This window comes from Electrona antarctica, assembly GCF_951216825.1.
Source record: "Electrona antarctica genome assembly, chromosome: 10".
Lineage (NCBI taxonomy): Eukaryota > Metazoa > Chordata > Actinopteri > Myctophiformes > Myctophidae > Electrona > Electrona antarctica.
In genome coordinates, this window is record NC_136791.1 from 27,736,132 (window position 1) to 27,751,383 (window position 15,252).

A 15,252-nucleotide genomic window follows, 5' to 3' on the forward strand; every position below is an offset into this window, starting at 1 on the left:
GGCTCAAGGCCACAAAACTTTACTTTATCTGCAAAAAAAAAGTTGGCGTAAGCAGGATTCAAACCCAGGAGGGATGGATTGAATGCCTATTGACAAACGAGCCATGCTAAGAGCTTTTCCAGACTACTAGATTATAACAACGCCCAACTCATGTAAAAGAAATCACACCCGTGTGAACTGAGTGGTGCAACTCCCCTCTCCCCCTGCCTCTCTCTCTCTGTAATTAGCAGGCAACAGTGCAACACTATCTCTCTCTCTCTGTTTCTGGCACAACAGCGCCACTTTTGCCCCTGAATGGGGAAAAACCCCTCCCAGTAGGGGAGGGGTAAGAGGGGCGAGGCTTCCCTCCCCATCCCCTCCCCATATTTCTGACAGATATAGCTGAGGGCTGATTTCACCCAACACCCCAATATGACAATATATTTATTTTGTATTATTTATTGTATTTATTTATTTGACAGGGACAATGCACATTAATCAACACGTCATTTTTTTTCAAATCCATGTACAATTTCCATCTGTAGTCCCTGAGCAGGCTCTGTGATGTGAAAAGTGATGATAAAACTATACAATAAATGTAGAATACTATATGTAGGCCTATACATCGTTGCTGTCGGGAAGGAACCATTTTTTATTACTTTTTGTGTTTTTATTTTTTGTGTGAATTAGCGCCCTAATTAGCGCGTACCACTATGCCGCAGTCTCTATAAGCTATGAGCTTGTGGATTGGCTAAACTATGAAAAATCCCAAACAATTATCACCTTGGTACCCAGTGGTGGAAAAGTACTTGCATGTTTTACTTACAGAAAATATTTAAAACACAAAAAGTGAGAATGTGAAGGTGAGAGATTTCTGCTCCGACAGAGATGCTATTCTCCACCAGGTGCATGCTGGGTGGTGTGAGCCAGGCTGTGACTGCAGGGTGGACGTGAAGCTGACCGTCTGCTCCGGGGCGGGTTTCACCCACTCGCCGCTCGCCCTGCCCTCCTCCACGGAGCTGCTGGACCTCAGCCACAACCGGCTGTCCTCTCTGGGACCGCGCTCCTTCCAAGGTGAGCCTCAGACACACCTCACCTCACACCACCTCATAGCTGTAATACTAACTATAATAATACCTCCTCCAAGGGGCTCGTAAACTGTAATAATAACTATAATAATACCTCCTCCAAGGGGCTCGTAAACTGTAATAATAACTATAATAATACCTCCTCCAAGGGGCTCGTAAACTGTAATAATAACTATAATAATACCTCCTCCAAGGGGCTCGTAAACTGTAATAATAACTATAATAATACCTCCTCCAAGGGGCTCGTAAACTGTAATAATAACTATAATAATACCTCCTCCAAGGGGCTCGTAAACTGTAATAATAACTATAATAATACCTCCTACAAGGGGCTCGTAAGCTGTAATAATAACTATAATAATACCTCCTACAAGGGGCTCGTAGCTGTAATAATAATAATAACCTGTAATAGCTGTAATAATAATAATAATAATAATAATAACCTCCTCCAAGGGGCTCGTAAGCTGCGTATCCTGCTGCTCCAGAACAACAGCATCAGCACGGTGAAGGACGGAACCTTCTCCCATCTGGACTTCCTGCAGAGACTGGATCTGAGCTGGAACCGTCTGTCTGTCCTGGGACAGGTCTGTCTGTCTGTCTGTCTGTCTGTCTGTCTGTCTGTCTGTCTGTCTGTCTGTCTGTCTGTCACGTCATATGCTGTTTAGTTTTAGCGGTGCGTCCGCTCCATAAGTCCCGCCCCCATGCGAGGGCACCGGATGGAATTCACCATTCATTTTCCCATAGACGTTGAACGCTGGCATGTACGTTCTACACACAATCTATGGACCATTATGAAAACACGAACAGCGAACACACTGTAGTAAGATATGCCCAAAACCAGGACACACATAATTGACACTGAATGATTTTGCTGATTGTGATTGTGTCTGGATAGCTCAGTATGTAGAGCTCTCGCCTTTGGACCACGAGTTCATGGATTCAAATCCCCCCCCCCCCCCCCCCCCCCCCCACACACACACACACACACACTCACACGCACAATTAAATCCGACCATGTCACAATTACATGGTCTTGTTTTTCTCAAGTTCAGTCTTCCATGTTTCTATGGCTTATTGTGCATATTGTTCTTATTGCTTTAGTTCAATGTTTGTTTTGTAAACGCATTGACAATGAAGGGAAAATGTACATGTGTCATTTACGTCATATTGTGTCTTTATTGTTAATGGCGTTTAATGTTTGTGTTTGCACCGTTTGTTTTACATCACCATTACATCACCTATGAGTTAGACTTTAATATATTAGTGCCCCTCACTTCACACGGGTGTGATTTTCTTTGTACCTACGTGTTGTTCTGCGACCGGCAGGGCTTCTCTCTGGGGCTGGGCTTCCTCAACGAGCTCCAGCTGGCCTACAACCTGCTGTCTGTCCTGGACAGCGACAGCTTCTATCATCTGGATGCTCTGCAGAGACTCAACCTCACCGGTCTGCCTGCCTGCCTGCCTGCCTGCCTGCCTGCCTGCCTGCCTGCCTGCCTGCCTGCCTGCCTGCCTGCCTGTCTGTCTGTCTGTCTGTCTGTCTGTCTGCAGTGGTTTTCAACCAGTGGTCCCTGCACGAGGGGGTTCCTAATTGAGAGTTGGTAACCAAATAGACCCCTTATAAATCTTTAACTCAAAAGATTTATAAGGGTAAAAGTATTATCAAATGTACCCGTACGGGTCCATTTGGTTTCATTTTATACGCTCTCAAGAGTTACATTAGTGTTAAACACCTGCATTACTTTATTTACTCGAAGTCTACACAATTCGAGAATATATAAAGAATTGTTACCTCTCCTATAATGCATGGAATGTTGGATAAAATCTTATCCGACAACAACAAAATATTCTTTAGTTTTGGGTCTGAGAGGCTAAATCTCATCAAATGGTGGTCCGTGGCTCAAATGCCAAATAAATAATGGGCCTTGATATGAAAAGGGTTGAAAACCACTGGTGTAGTATAATGAATGCATGTACGGACAGGTATCCATAACATTCAGACCTGTAATGTAATTAAGCAATATTACACGAGAGGGTGTGGTGTGGAACTCGACAACGTCTCGTTCCTGACCGCATCACTGTCGTGGCAATAATCACGTTAAACCACACCCTCTCGTGTAATATTGCAATTATACAACAGTTACCCTTAAAACTAAGAAAATCGCAGAAAAAACATCTTTTTTTAATGACAGATGTAGTCACTACGACCACAAATGTCCCAAGAAACTAGCTAGCCTATAGCCACCGAGTGGTGCTCGTTTGAACCACGGCTAGAACGCTGTTTCAACCAATCAGATTGCTTCCTCGAAACGATCTGTTGTATAATGTAATGTAATGTAATGTAATGATGTAATCTGATTACAGGTAATCAGATCCACAACATTCAGACCAGGGCGTTCGGCTCCATGAGTGCGCTGCGACAGCTCCACCTACAGGACAACATGCTAACTGCTCTGAACGCTGGCATGTTCTCTATGCTGCGTTCCCTGGAGGTATTATTATTAGTAGTATTACCCTTATTATTATTATTAACAGGTAATTAACCTCAGAGGGAACCACATCAGTCAGACAGGTGTTGTTGTTGTTATTCTTATGAACAGGTGTTGTTGTTATTATTCTTATGAACAGGTGTTGTTATTATTCTTATGAACAGGTGTTGAACCCCAAAGGGAACCTCATCAGTCAGACAGGTGGTGGTGTTGTTATTCTTATGAACAGGTGTTGTTGTTGTTATTCTTATGAACAGGTGTTGTTGTTGTTAACAGGTGTTGAACCTCAGCTCAGAGGGAACCACATCAGTCAGACAGGTGTTGTTGTTGTTGTTAACAGGTGTTGAACCTCAGAGGGAACCACATCAGCCAGACAGGTGCTGTTGTTGTTATGAACAGGTGTTGTTGTTGTTATGAACAGGTGTTGAACCTCAGAGGGAACCACATCAGTCAGACAGGTGTTGTTGTTGTTAACAGGTGTTGAACCTCAGAGGGAACCACATCAGTCAGACAAGTGTTGTTGTTATTAACAGGTGTTGAACCTCAGAGGGAACCACATCAGTCAGACAGGTGTTGTTGTTGTTAACAGGTGTTGAACCTCAGAGGGAACCACATCAGTCAGACAGGTGTTGTTGTTATGAACAGGTGTTGAACCTCAGAGGGAACCACATCAGTCAGACAGGTGTTGTTGTTGTTAACAGGTGTTGAACCTCAGAGGGAACCACATCAGCCAGACAGATGGAGAAGTGTTCAAGCCGCTGACCAGCCTGACTCTACTCAGTCTGACTCACAACCACATGAGCAGCATCCACTTCAAAGTCAGTGTCTGTGTGTGTGTGTGTGTGTGTGTGTGTGTGCGTGTGTGCACGCGTGCGTGTGTGCGTGTGTGCGTGCGTGCGTGCGTAGATCGATGTATCTTTCTAGCCCGGTCTATGCTCTTCTCTGGATGCCACAATATCAGGCCCGGATTGACTCATAAATGACTCAACGCCAGTGTTTCATTTGTGAGTGTGGGGAAACAAATAACTCAGGGGGTCGGATGCACGTTCTTATCCACATAAGCCCTATATGCTTCTTTTCCGATTTACACACTCACAACACCTTGTGAGCTTATTGACTTTAGAGTAGGGGGAAACTTTTCGTTTTTTTGAGTGGTGCAACCACTCCCTTACGGAGCTATGTGGGTGGGTGGGTATACATCTGAGCACGAAAACAGCATGGTTGTTCTTCACCACACACACACAAAGACACACGCACATATTAACTGTATATACTGTGATTTCGGGTGTGCCAGTACAGTACAGTGACAGTACAGTACAGTAGAGGGTACAGTAGAGGGACCCCACTCAGTAACTCTGTCATTTCTCAACCGCTTCGGATGCGGGGCAGCTCGCCGGAATCGGGCCGGCACCCTGGGTGTGTTCCTTTGGGTCTGGAACTTCCCCACACGGAGTTGCACCACTCACTTCACACGGGTGTGATTTCTTTTAAAGTTTTGATACATTTCACAAATTACACAAATGTGTCCACGATAGGAATGTCTGTCTGTCTGTCTGTCTGTCTGTCTGTCTGCCTGTCTCTCCCCCCCAGACGTTCGTGTCCCTCCACACCCACAGCAGTCACATCCTGCTGCCTGTCTCTCTCTCTCTCCCCCCCCCGCCCAGACGTTCGTGTCCCTACACACCCACAGCAGTCACATCCTGCTCCAGGGCAACCCGTGGATGTGTGACTGTGAGCTCCAGAGAGTGTTCCGGAAGCTCCGCTCGGTCCAGAGAATCTTCCTGGACGACTACCTCAACCTGAGCTGCCAAACCCCGCCCGTACTGCACGGGTCATTATTACAATTATTCTTATGAATTATTATTATTATTAGGGATGTCCCGATCACGTTTTTTTGCTCCAGGTCCGATTCTGATCATTTGATTTTGAGCATCTGCCGATTTTTCCCGATCCGATATTTATATTTTATAGAACCTGTTTATGCCATATCACAATAGTACAATATCCCAAATCACAGACAATATCCAGTCTAATATCATGATATGGATATAATATTAATACTATAGGGATGTCCCGATCACGTTTTTTGGCTCCCGATCCGATCATTTGAAAATGACGTGATCGGCCCCGATTTCCGATCACCTGATCCGATCGGAACAACCCTAATTATTATTAGCCCTTCACCCCCCCTGTGCATGCACATTTCTGTTAGTAGTGAAAGTAAAGTAGCCTTTAATTTTTTTAAATGGTCCCCCATTAGCAATTTGGCAAAACCGTTCACACCTATCGGGCGGAGTTGCGCTGTCCAGTACCAGCTGACCGACGTGGACACGGAGCTGTGCATGAATCATAACTCGTTAATCCGTCTCCATGGCGACAGGTACCAGCTGACCGACGTGGACACGGAGCTGTGCATGGCCGAGACGGTCACGGTGCTCATCATCACGGTCACCGTGCTGATCACCGTGCTAGGCGCCATGTTGATGGGCGAGAGGAAGAGGAGGATGCAGAGGAACACTGGACACTGGACGCAGCAGGGCGACGAGTCTGAGGACTCCGACCACAGCTGAAGTACCGTTGTTGGTTTTTTGTTTTGTTTATTAGGGGCCCCTCCTATGCACAGCTTTGTGTGTTTGTGTGTATACCACATAGTGATGAAGAGAGAAGAAGAAGCAAGCACTCAGTTGAGCAGTTCAAAGCATAGACAGGGGGTCCTCAGCTAAATGATAGTTTGGAACCAAATGGACCCTTATGGGTCTGTAACTCTGAGAGTGTACAAATGGAACCAAACCATTTGTACACTCTCAGAGTTAAATTAACATTAATTTTACAATATAAATTGGGGTCCCAGAGATAGAAATGCCATTAAATGGGGGTCTGTAGACTAATGCATATGCACTGGCATATCTGGCATATCTTTTCAAATGGGGGTCCGCGGGCTGATTAATGTCAATTTGGGGGTCCTTGACCTCTCAATGCATATCGACCCTGCAGATTGAGTCTGGCCCCTCTCAATGCATATCGCCCCAGGCAGATTGAGTCTGGCCCCTCTCAATGCATATTGCCCCAGGTAGATTGAGTCTGGCCCCTCTCAATGCATATCGCCCCAGGAAGATTGAGTCTGGCCCCTCTCAATGCATATCGCCCCAGGCAGATTCAAGTCTGGCCCCTCTCAATGCATATCGCCCCAGGCAGATTAAAGTCTGGCCCCTCTCAATGCATATCGCCCCAGGCATATTAAGTCTGGCCCCTCTCATTGCATCTGGCCCCTCTCAATGCATATCGCCCCAGGCAGATTGAGTCTGGCCCCTCTCAATGCATATCGCCCCAGGCAGATTGAGTCTGGCCCCTCTCAATGCATATCGCCCCAGACAGATTAAGTCTGGCCCCTCTCAATGCATATCCACAAAGTGATATTAGTGTCGCTACGCAAGGCTAATATAGGTAGCAATTCCATAATGTAACAATGCTCTATTACAAGTCAGAAGCAAGTACCGGTAGTCAAACTTTTAGCTTATGTCCAAAACCAATCCATTTATTATTATTTTGTATTATTAGTCCTTACCCATTGGGGATATGACATACAGGCTGAAACATGTGTTCTGGCCTTTTGGCGTTGTCTTTCCATTTCTATTTTTACACCGCTCTTTTTTGTGTGATGAAAATGAAGAATACATGATTTATTTTTTATATCTATAGTAAAAGAAACATACCGTAATTATATCAATGTGATCAGAGCATCAGTTATTGTAGTCAACATGACCTAAATGTTTCTACAATAATGTTAATATTCAGTGATACTCATGGATGTTGTAGTTCTCATAATGTTAATATTCAGTGATACTCATGGTCGTTGTAGTTCTCATAATGTTAATATTCAGTGATACTCATGGATGTTGTAGTTCTCATAATGTTAATATTCAGTGATACTCATGGATGTTGTATTTCTCATAATGTTAATATTCAGTGATACTCATGGATGTTGTATTTCTCATAATGTTAATATTCAGTGATACCAAAGATGGTTTATGTATGAAGATGGGCCAACTTCATTGGAGCCACTAGACTGAAATTGAAAATGTATCTGAAATTAAAAACCCATTGTCTGAATTGAAATCTTAACAAACCCTGTGGTCATGATAATCTAGACAGGAGACTCTTAAAGCTGTCAGAGGGAATTATACAGTAGCTCGTCCTTTATAGACCAGAACACTCTATAAAGTGATGGTACCAGTAGCAGTGTTACATAGAATAGACCAGAACACTCTATAAAGTAATGGTACCAGTAGCAGTGTTACATAGAATATACCAGAACACTCTATAAAGTAATGGTACCAGTAGCAGACAGTGTTACATAGAATAGACCAGAACACTCTATAAAGTAATGGTACCAGTAGCAGACAGTGTTACATAGAATAGACCAGAACACTCTATAAAGTAATGGTACCAGTAGCAGACAGTGTTACATAGAATAGACCAAAACACCATTGAACACATTGAAGTTGCTTGAGTTATCATAGAGCCTGTCCCCTCCATATAAACGCATGTCAACGGTGTCTCCCTCCTCCAACTCTACCATCATTCCACTAGATACGTATTCATGACCTCCACTATTGTATCCACAGTTAGATAAGAGATTTTGCCCATTCTTATACATGTAGACACAGAAATACTCTGATGACCACAAGTTAAGTGCAGCATATGTGAAGTGATAGAGTCCTTTGACCGGCGCAGAGAAGACCCCTGAGAACACAGGATGAGAGAACACATTACATTAATAGAAATTAAAAATACAATTATAAAAATAAAAACCTTCATTAAAAAGTCAGATCTACAAGTTGTGTGAGTTAAGAGGTTACTTTCCTCATCCCCTCTGGACTGTTGCTTTCAATGTGAAACACACAGTGGTGGAAAGTACATTTACATTTACTTAAGTACTGTGTACTTAAGTACAATGTTTTGGTATTTGTAGTTTACTTGAGTATTTACAATTTCCAATACTTTTACTTCTTCTCGGATCCAAATATTGTACTTTTACTCCTCTAGATTTATTTGAAAACTTTAGTTATAGTTAGTTTGTAGATTTTGATTATTATTACAAAACATATATATTTACCACTTCAGCGCTATATACATTTAGGCCAAATTTCAAAAGATTGTTATACATTTAAAACTTGAAATGACACGTATATTCTGCATAATGAGTACTTTTACTTGTACTACTTTAAGCACATTTTGAATTCTGAACTTTTACTTGTAACAGAGTAGTTCTATATTGCAGTATTGATACTTTTACTTAAGTAAAAACTTTTTGCACTACCTGTAGATGGATTGTAGTTTAATCTCCACCTACCTGTAGATGGATTGTAGTTTAATCACCACCTACCTGTAGATGGATTGTAGTTTAATCACCACCTACCTGTAGATGGATTGTAGGCGTTGCCGATGTTACTGAAGACCTTCTTGTAGACCAGAGTGGTGGTAGAACTATACGGTCCAACTTGTCCAACATTACCCAAACCAGCAGAGAAGGCCACCTTCGGTTTGTCTGTCAACACAGGAGGAGCATTATCAAAATATTATAAAAGCATAATTTTATATTAAGCCAATAGAGGGAATGCGCGTGACATCACTTACGGAGTGGCAAAACACTACTTTCTGGCCTCGACAGAAAAGTCCTATCTTACATTAAGCAGATGGTGTTGGTGTGCAGATCTACGAGTGCCGAGCTTGTAGATCTGCTATTTTTGAAAATCGTGAAAATGTGGTGCAAATCTTTGAATATATATTCTTTCAGAGTGTGTTTTTTGCTTTGCTTCTGGGGGGGGCCATGGAACAACATATTTTCAGATGGGGGTCGGCGGCCAATTACATATATTTTTGGGGGTTCTTGTCTTCTTGACATGATAATGTTTGAGAATGACTGACATAAAAAGTCTGCTCTGAAGAAGGCTCTGCCGAAACACGTCAGCGTTCGCAAATAAACATAAGAATTTGCATCTGAGCCAGAGGGCAACTGAAATTGGAACGATACGTGTGTGTGTGTGTGTGTGTCTGTGTGTGTGTGTGTGTGTGTGTGTGTGTGTGTGTGTGTGTGTGTGTGTGTCAGACTTCCACAACAGCTTCGTTCGCTTCCCGCGTTTACGCGTCTTACTTGTATTATTACTGTCTGTCAAATACAGAGACAGGATTTATCATAATTTATCATGAATTACTTGAACCCTAGTTCTAGTTCTAGTTCCCTCTGTTCTGGAGCAGAAATAACAGATCTCTTGCAATGTGTTGAACTGGGCCATGTTGGACCTTGGGGATCCAGACAACTGTAAACCTAAATATTTCATTCACCTTAATGGTCAAATCCAGAGTTTAACAGTGGAAGATGGTAAAGTCATTACTTTGGTTAATTGTAACATGTTGTGAGTGTGACAGTACCATCAATATTCACACATAATTACTCATTAATAACCACTTAAACCTGACTGGGGTCCCCCAGGGCTGTATAATAGGTCTCCTAGTATTTCACTTTACACCAAATCTCTTTGACAAATATAGCAGATCTACAAGCTCGCAACATGTCACACTTCGTTGTGAGCGTCTTCTTTTTTTCTACTTTCTTTGGCCAAGTGTGTGCCAAAGAATAGTTATGCTACGGTTATTTTAAACCGATTATAAATTCACAGAACTAGTTTCAGATCATTTAATTTTCTATGCATATTTGGGGAATAATGCTCAGTATTCAGTCTTCATACATAATGAAGACTGAACATAATGCTTACTATGCATGTATATATTACAGTATATTAGTCTATTATAGTACTTATACTCCATTTAATTAAACATTTTGGGATTTTTTCAATTCCTACCTTTGATATACATGTATACTTAATGTTAGTATAAATTATATTTATAAAGCATACTTACTCCACAGTTGGTGCACTTGGCTTTCAGCAGCAGTCAGCCTGGTTTCTATGGTGGTCAGCTGAGCAAGATGAGCTGAAATCAGTACATTAGCATTAAGTCAGTCATACATTTACTCATGCACTTTCACTGTTGAGTGAGTAAGCTTTCCATTATGGATTATATGGATCAACTATACAGTAAATTACATGATCAAAATCTATTCTCTGAGATCAATTAAAGTAATTAACATCAAAGTAAGTCCCTTTTCAACGCTGCCCTTATTCACTGAACATCATCCTGTTCAAATTACCTTCACTTTCTTTCTTCAAGTCTTCGACCTGGACCTCGCTGGTGCTGAGTCTGGTTTGGAGGTCTGCAACATGGACCTCGCTGGTGCTGAGTCTGGTTTGGAGGTCTGCAACATGGACTTCACTGGTGCTAAGTCTGGTTTGGAGGTCTGCAACATGGACCTCACTGGTGCTGTGTCTGGTTTGGAGGTCTGCAACATGGACCTCACTGGTGCCGAGTCTGGTTTGGAGGTCTGCAACATGGACCTCACTGGTACTGAGTCTGGTTTGGAGGTCTGCAACATGGACCTCACTGGTACTGAGTCTGGTTTGGAGGTCTGCAACATGGACCTCACTGGTACTGAGTCTGGTTTGGAGGTCTGCAACATGGACCTCACTGGTACTGAGTCTGGTTTGGAGGTCTGCAACATGGGCCTCACTGGTGCCGAGTCTAGTTTGGAGGTCTGCAACATGGACCTGGAGGTCTTTCACATTGCTCTCGCTAGCACTCAATTTAGCAGCCATTACTGAAAAATATCATAGGCAAGAGCAACATTATGTTAAACTATGAAACATTTTATACACATTTCAGGCTGTATACCTTTCCAGCTCCATTGTGACCATGCTAACCTGTCATGAACATCTTCTGCTTCTTGACTTCTTCCTCGCTGGCTGCCACCCTGGTCTCCATGTTCCTCATCTTCTCTTGTTGCACCACCACCATGTCTCTCAGCTGTTTCAGCTCCCCCCATAGGTCATCACTATCTCTTTCGCTGACCGGTCCGTTCTGTCCCGGAGCCCCAGCAGCCTCAGACAGACAGAACAGTAAAACAAGCAAAGCCACACAGCCCTTCATCCTGAAGCCGAGTCACTATATGATATCGTGCACCTGCTTTTTATATCCTCTCCCTGCTCGTCCACCAACACTAGACACGTCACCGTGCCCAGTGGAAAGTTAGTGTACTGGACACTAAATGGTGTCAAGGACCACCTGAGAACTGTAACATGTGCTTTGATAAGATATGGCAACGTTGCATCCTGGTTCTGAAAAGAGTGGCTGTGAATATGTGTAATGTTATCAGCTGTCGTTGTTTTAAAGTAATACAGTATGGTGTGATGTGCTCCATGAGGTTAAAATGTGCCTTGATATATAACTGAAATGATCAATTAAAAATAGATTATGTCTCTGTCTCTGTCTAAAGGTGATTGATCCACCAGACATAAAGCACAATGTCTCTGTCTCTGTCTAAAGGTGATTGATCCATCAGACATAAAGCACAATGTCTCTGTCTAAAGGTGTTTGATCCACCAGACATAAAGCACAATGTCTCTGTCTCTGTCTAAAGGTGATTGATCCATCAGACATAAAGCACAATGTCTCTGTCTAAAGGTGTTTGATCCACCAGACATAAAGCACAATGTCTCTGTAATGTCACATATTTGGGGGTTATCTGCGCGCGCAAAGTGCGTGTGAAAAGAATCATCACTTTTGCGCATAATTACGAAGATTTTCCGCGTTTTTTAGCGGATTTCACGGCAAAGCACTGCCAACACAGCAAAATACATGCAGCCACGGTACATGGCTTTTTTTGGAGGGGATAATCCCCCCTCCTCATGAAACTGAGGGGGTCGATTCCCCCCCGTCCCCCTGTCCCCCCCCTATCTGCGTGCCTGCGACCAACCAATGTACATTGACACCGGCGTTGTGGTCTTGTAGATTTGAACTATCCAAAAATGTTTTTTCAAAATAGTAAATAAGGCAAAGAAGTTTAGGGATAAGTAATCAAATACGTTATCAAATGGAACCCTAAGACTGCATTATCTGCATCGAGTGATTCTGACTTTCAATTGTACATACATTTTGTTTTGATTGTATTGTTCCACTTTTTGCTTTGCCAATCAAGCCTTTTGAATTGAAATGGAATTGGTAAAGGGTATAAGGCACTGACAACATTAGGGCCCTTCATAGGTAAGGTACTGACAACATTAGGGCCCTTCATAGGTAAGGTACTGACAACATTAGGGCCCTTCATAGGTAAGGTACTGACAACATTAGGGCCCTTCATAGGTAAGGTACTGACAACATTAGGGCCCTTCATAGGTAAGGTACTGACAACATTAGGGCCCTTCATAGGTAAGGTACTGACAACATTAGGGCCCTTCATAGGTAAGGTACTGACAACATTAGGGCCCTTCATAGGTAAGGCACTGACAACATTAGGGCCCTTCATAGGTAAGGCACTGACAACATTAGGGCCCTTCATAGGTAAGGTACTGACAACATTAGGGCCCTTCATAGGTAAGGTACTGACAACATTAGGGCCCTTCATAGGTAAGGTACTGACAACATTAGGGCCCTTCATAGGTAAGGCACTGACAACATTAGGGCCCTTCATAGGTAAGGCACTGACAACATTAGGGCCCTTCATAGGTAAGGCACTGACAACATTAGGGCCCTTCATAGGTAAGGCACTGACAACATTAGGGCCCTTCATAGGTAAGGCACTGACAACATTAGGGCCCTTCATAGGTAAGGCACGGACAACATTAGGGCCCTTCATAGGTAAGGCACTGACAACATTAGGGCCCTTCATAGGTAAGGCACGGACAACATTAGGGCCCTTCATAGGCTGAGCGAGTGCATCACACCGTGAGTGCACTGTGACTATACTCACAGGGCTCAAGCATGCTTCTGAATCTGATGGTGTTCATGTACAGGCCTTCTTTTCAAATTAACTTAACACGCACGCACATGATTTACCTTGAGTGAGTGGAGGCATCTTGGACAGTGCATCAGCACCTGTTACTGCAGCTACCATCTTCCCCACCACGCCAAAGATCCAGTTGAAACCACCTGACCCACACACGCAGAGAGAGAGAGAGAGAGAGAGAGAGAGAGAGAGAGAGAGAGAGAATCCTCTTATCTCAATATTTGAACTTAATTAAAATTAACGTATACTTGATCACACCACAGCGTCAAACAAAAGTAGCAGATCTACAAGTTAATCTATTATGCTACCAGGCAAAGTAAACAATAACAATAATAATAATGACATCAATGACAACAATAATGTGTGTGTGTGTGTGTGTGTGTGTGTGTGTGTGTGTGTGTGTGTGTGTGTGTGTGTGTGTGTGTGTGTGTGTGTGTGTGTGTGTGTGTGTGTGTGTGTGTGTGTGTGTGTGTGTGTGTGTGTTTTTCTTACCTTTTTCTGCTGCTGCAAACAGCAAAGCCAACACAGACAGACAGCTGCCACCGAGAGAAGAAGTGACGTCATGTCAGTGAGCTGAGCTGTGCTGTACTCTGGGCAGGAAGACCGAGCACATACTCAACACACAGCTGTTTCTTTGAACAGTCCAGTGTGTGATTCAGGGATATATGCTGCATCATAACACAAGAGCCCCATGAGATTATAACGTTTACATGTCTCTATGAAAATAAACAAAGTAATTTTAGGCTACTTAAAAAGCTGTGAAATAATTAAGGACAAGTTGTGGCAGCATGGCACAAAGTGTTGCACTGTGACTTTATGGATAAACTGATTGTGAGGCTATATTATCTAATTCTGCTGGGGACCCCTTGTAACCTCCCAAAGGACCCTTGACCCAGGGGTCCCCGGACAACACTTTAATTTAAGATTAGAACCACTGAAGTAGGCTATCAATAAAAGAAAATGTGTGGGGTGCTGAGGGCGCTGCAGCACCCCCTGGTGGTGGTGGGGAGGAGGAATATATTTTTTGGTAGATCTTGTTGGATGGGTGTAGTTTAGGGAGTAGGAACCTTTGTAACAGGTACTGTGTGACACAGGAACCTATTAAGGGTTGCACCTCAGTTCAAATTTTGAGCTGTAGGTATAGAGCGCGTTACAAACTCATTGAATAAACTATTACCCTGTTGGATTAATTCATGGGGAAAGGGAAGGCACTTTATCCCAGGTAAGTAAGACATACATTATTGTTCATTGCTTCTGCCGCCGTGCAGAAATGGGCTGTTAAAACGTCATTGACCGCCTCTGAGCCCATATTGGGCTCTTTCATTTCTAATACAAGGTTCTGTAAGATCCAACACAGTTACATCAGATGTTGTTGATGATGACATTATTAGAGAAGTAACAGTAACTGTAGAAGTGGGTTGTGCAGCCATTCAACCACAGTGAGTCTGGAAGAGATATTCCTTATCAAGGTGTATAAAGTAAAAGTACCAACATATTATAGATAGATGTTATTATACAGCTTGGTTGCACATTAACTGCTTTTTGTGTTCATAATATCCTCCTGAAACAATTGTTGTCGAGTTTCCCCAAGTTTGTGCACATTATCTCCTTTTGTTTGTGTTCAAGAATTTCTTGTTAAATTTAACTATTAGCCTACTATTGACCAAGTAAGAGACTGCCTTTGGGGATGGAGTTGGGTAGTACTGTAGGACAATTATTTCACCTTTATAAATGTTTGTCATTATAACAAACTGTCTTTGCACCTAATTAATTAATTCTCTGAAGGATGTGCTCCGGTAGC

General features: G+C 42.9%; 2 long non-coding RNA genes across 2 annotated transcripts in view; one reads left to right on the top strand and one right to left on the bottom strand.

Annotated features, from left to right (window-relative positions):
* The window catches only part of LOC306930570, a 133,900-nt gene extending 125,851 nt beyond the window's left edge, over positions 1–8,049 (top strand). Inside the window, exons 2-3 of the long non-coding RNA XR_013790901.1 lie at positions 7,743–7,786; positions 7,951–8,049. This is a non-coding gene — a long non-coding RNA (uncharacterized lncRNA). The remainder of the gene's footprint in view (positions 1–7,742; positions 7,787–7,950) is intronic.
* Positions 7,640–9,101, bottom strand: LOC306930569. Its single transcript, XR_013790900.1, has 3 exons — positions 8,973–9,101; positions 7,800–8,296; positions 7,640–7,742 (listed from the first exon to the last, which is right to left on the bottom strand). It is a non-coding gene; the product is annotated as an uncharacterized lncRNA (long non-coding RNA).
* Positions 9,102–15,252: the final 6,151 nt, after the last annotated feature.